Source organism: Triticum urartu, chromosome 7 (genome assembly GCF_003073215.2).
Source record: "Triticum urartu cultivar G1812 chromosome 7, Tu2.1, whole genome shotgun sequence".
Lineage (NCBI taxonomy): Eukaryota > Viridiplantae > Streptophyta > Magnoliopsida > Poales > Poaceae > Triticum > Triticum urartu.
The window spans coordinates 104,002,734-104,007,781 of record NC_053028.1 but is presented as its reverse complement, the minus strand read 5'-3'; positions in this window follow the sequence as shown (position 1 = coordinate 104,007,781).

The following is a 5,048-nucleotide window of genomic DNA, read 5'->3' as shown; positions in this document are numbered from 1 at the left end:
TAGGAAACCAACTTGATCACAAACTCAACATAGCGGTCAGGTAAAAACCTGGTAATACTTCCGAGAAGATATTCGGAACATCACGAACCACCAATATGTTACTAAGCTTGGGAACAATCTTGCTTTTCAGAGCAAGACGATATGATCAAATAAGCAAGGGATTGAATAATCCTAACTCATTGATCAAAGAGTGCACCAGAATTAAGGACTAGATAGCACAATCTATCTTAGAATGATGATTCAATAACCAACACGCTGAGAATGAAATTATTGTCCATTAACTACCAAGCAATGGAGTTGCTAGGAGTATTGATTTCACACATCACGACTCACTTGCCGGCATTCCGGTTACAATAACACGAGAGCCAAGGAATGAACAATGATGGCAATAAGTGTCACTGCGTCAAAAATTCATAAGAGATGGTGCAGTTCCTACGATATTCTTGACATAAATAGGGTAATACTCCAAGGTAGAACAGAACAAAAGCTGGTTTGGCATTTGATCTGCGGTATACAACTACTTTGACCCAATCCTAGAAATGGATAAGGTACTGGAGTTTGTTTCTCCTTGTCATTCCAGAATAGAATGGCTTGACACACCACAAGAATATGAGGTATCGATGAGCATGAATGCACACATACTCTTAACTATCAATTGACAGATGAGGGCCAGAAAATAACTAACGAGGGACAACTCAAAGGAACATATAACTTTCTGAGTTGTGGATGCATAGATCATTATGTCGGGCAAAGTTCAACATAATTCTTCTGGATAACCCATGCAGAAAAGGAAGGACTGGCAGAGTCACAATATGAATGGAGTACTCCTCAAGAGCACCCTGGTTGTGATCTTTTGGTTCAAAAGAACTTCTGCCATGATGGTTCATGGTATTGGAAGAATGAGATACCACGAACCTCGAGGACTATCGCAAAGGTTACTAATATCCTAAAGGAACTAGCAAACACTATCAACATGAAGTAAGTAAGGTGAATCTCGGGTTCAAGAACCCAGGAATAGAAGGCCTACTAACTAAGTGGCATCACGGGATGCTCTCAAGAATGATGGCTAGAATCATCACACTGGGAACACAAAACAGGGCTAGATTATTAGGTGATCCTCTAAGACACCTAGGGTCATAATAATAGCTCCAACATATATGTCGAGGCAACAGAGTACCTCAGCTCACCGATTAGTGTGGTTAAACTGGCCTAGAGAAACATCGGGAACGAAAAGAAGGGGTTGCAAATGCATCAGACTATTTAGAAACCTGGGATGACTCAGACAGCATAACGGCTGTAAATGCTCAAAAACATTTGAGACATCCTGCAAAATAGTGGCATAACCACTCAAAAGCACAATATCAAGATTCCGAGACCAACTATGAACACACGGAAGTAGTAGAAACTGAACTGGGCCTTAAATCCAACAATCCTATAAGTCTACGGATTAGTAACACGTGATCCTGATAGATAGAAGAGAAGCCTAGTTCTTAATCTCCGTAGAAGAGAATAGGATGACTCAGATCAGAAGGGCATAAGGTAAAGGAGTAAAAAGAGCCTTACGTTCCCTTCCACAATCAATTCCCTTACATAACTAAAGAATTTCTAGGCCCAACTTTGACCAGTCTGGCTTGGTAATCCTACAGGCAGTCAGGCTCTGATACCAAAGCTGTCAGGACCCCGATTCTAAGTCACACCGATCTAGCCCATAACATCTCATATTACTTTGCGGCCTCACGCATGGTATTACCACGGGTGTCGCCTTACCATGGCCTAGGACCGTTTGCGCCTTTTGGCTCACGTATATGATAGTGTCGCTAGCATCCATATGACAGAGAACCCGGGCCGACGTGGCTAGTCGTGAACCCAAAGTGGCACTAACTTACGGGGACAGGCATACATGAATCAACATCGAGCATGTCGGTCAGCAGCGTGCGAATCCGGGCTATAGCACTGGGCTAACAGGACTCCGGGAACCCGGGCTGTAGCAGGCTAGGCAGGACTCCGGATGTCACCGCATGACATTTCCCCGAAGGGACAGACACAGGAACGAAGTGAATCACATGCCGGCCGGTCTAAGTGTTCCGTAGCAGTAGTGCTGGGCTAGCAGGACTCCGGTGAACCGGCCTGTAGCAGACTACTATGGCTCATGGAAGCACAAGACTACATTTCCCCATAAGAGAGGCTACCAAGGATGAACAACTAGGTTGTCGGATCCCACACATACCAAGCATTTCAATCATACACACAATATGCTCGATATGTGTAAATACAACATGGCATCACAACATAACTCTACGACTCAAGTATTTATTCATTAGGCTCCGAAGAGCCAGATAATACAAACATGGGTCTCATGACCCAACATACAGAGCATACAAGCAACAAGCACATGCGGAAGCTTAACTTGTCTGAGTACACACAACTACAAATGAAGAAGGCTGAGAAGCCTGACTATCTACAAGACCCTCCCAAGGGTACAAGATCGTAGCTAAGGTAACAAGCTAAACGTCGAAGTCCACGCGGAACTACTAGCGAGACAAAAGTCTCTCTGCAAAACATAAAATAAGCAAACGTGAGTACAAATGTACCCAACAAGACTAACATCAGAACTGTCTACATATGCATCGGTATCAACAAAGGGGTGGTGGAGTTCAACTGCAGCAAGCTAGCTTTGACTCGGTGGCTGTCCTGAACTACGACTACAAGTAACTCTTTTGAGGTGGCGCACACGAGTCCACATATTCACCATACCAATACACCACTATGGATCCTCTCCCGTCTCCCGACGAGAATGCCATCCATAGCACTCACGCTTATCTTGCACATTTTAGAGTATCCACTTTCACTTGTCTATGAACTATGCAAGGGGTCCAAGTTTCCATATCCGAGGAATCCGGCTATTCGAATATATAATGATAACCATGCAGGGGTGTACTTCTTCACACACACTCTCACCACTTACCACCATGTACACGTCGTGTACCTCGGCAACCTTCAAGCGAAAGCCTGGCGAGGGAGTCGGCCACGACCTGACTAACCACACAAGTCTCTCGTTTAGGTTTATCGCCTATTCGGGTTCCATCCGCAAGGAGATCCGGCCGGGGTATCGCTCACGGCCCCAAACGATGTGTGCAAGGTTCCCAAGCCCACCATTCGGGTGCCACTTGGTACACCGTGCCACCGTGCCTAGTCTGTCCCAAGCCCACCTGTACCGGGTGCCACTTGGTAGACTACTAACACTACCTACAAACACCAGAAACTAGTTGCAACTCCTGGACAGAGATCAAGTTGATTAATAAGCCAAGAGGGGCCGAGTTACCGGAACCCAATGTGTGGTAGTAACTATTCATGGATCACAAAAACAGAACTCAGTTCCTAAGAACGGCTGCAATGAGACAACCCACCATGTACTCCTACATGGCCTCAAACCGCTACCTTTACCAAATCGTGTTCACACATTTAGCTCTCAACGGTAGGACATGTTCACCACGTTCCAATTCATTCCCGATGAATCAGACCTGACTCAACTCTAAGCAGTAGCAGGCATGACAACAAGCATGAATGAGTAGGCACATCAGGGCTCAAACAACTCCTACTCATGCTAGTGGGTTTCATCTATTTACTATGGCAATGACAGGTCATGCAGGGAAAGGGGTTCAACCACCGCAGCATGTAACAGTTGAATCGTTGTTGTCCTAATGCCGTAAAAGAGAGCAGGTGCGAGAGAGTGGGATTGTATCGGAATGAACAAGGGGGTTTTGCTTGCCTGGCACTTCTGAAGATAATATAGCTCTTCATCGGTGTCATCGAACTCATCGTCGGAAGCACATCTATCGAGAGGGGACAATCACCGGCAATATGTTGTGATTTGAGCTAATGCATCTAGCTATGATTTAAATGAAGTTGGTTTGAATACATGATTCAAATTCCAACTCCATATATGATTATTTAAATGCCCTTTATTTGTTTTGTCCAAAACAGAGGACAAACATTGTTTAAACATGCATGAAAATGGTACAGATGGATTCCTTGAATTTTTCTGATAATTTTTCATATATAAATGTTTGTATTTGGAGTTATAGATTAATTCCTATGATTTTTTGAAGTTGCTCTATTTTCTGGAATTTCCAAATTATTTAGAAATATGAGTATTCTGGTAAATGTGTTTACGACGTCAGCACTTCGTCGGGGTGACGCCAGTGGTTGAGCAAAGTCAAAACTGACTGGTGGGGCCTACCTATCATTGAGCTAGTTAACTGGCAGGGTTAATTAAACTTAGACTATTTTAACACGGGGTTTAATTGGGATGTGGGGCCCATGTTTCAGTTGCACGGGAGGGTTAATTACTGGCTTAAATAGGGATTAGTCGGCGACTAATCGCCGGCGTAAGCGGGGCACGTCGGAGTTGCCCGTCCGGCCAACTCTGGTGACAAGGGGTCGTGCGGCTGGGCTTGTTGGAACCGGCGCAATGAGGCGCGTCAGTTGGTGGCCTCGGGAAGGCCTGGGGTGGCCGGGTGTGTCGTCGGCATCGAGGTTTAGCGGCGGCGGAGCTCGGGCTCGAGCGAGTGCGGGGTTTTAGTGTGAGCTAGAGCAAACGGTGCGGCAAGTTCGCTTCTCGGGGACGCGGTGAGCATGTTGGTGCTGCTTACGAGAACGGGGGAGGTCGGGAGCGCAGGGCTGGCCGGCCATGGCGGCGGCGCTCGGGAGCTTTTGGGGCAGCGGCTAGAGGGCGAGCGCGACAAAGGGAGGAGGGGGAAAAGACTGCAGGTCTCACAGCGGATCTTCTAGTGCGGATGGCGAGCTCGGGGAGGTCCCTTAGCCGACGAATCGACGACGGCGATCGTCAGGGCAGAGGATGAAGATGGCGATGGTGGTGACGCTGCAGGGCTCCTGCGGTCGCGGGCCTCAGTGTGTAGCTCCACGGAGTCGTGCCGAAGCTCGTGGTGGCGCTGGTTGGTTGGGTGGTGGCCTATAGCCACGGTGACGGCGACGGTGCGCTCTCGGGCTCACAGGAAGAGAGGAAGAGGGAGCCAGAGGAGGAGGGA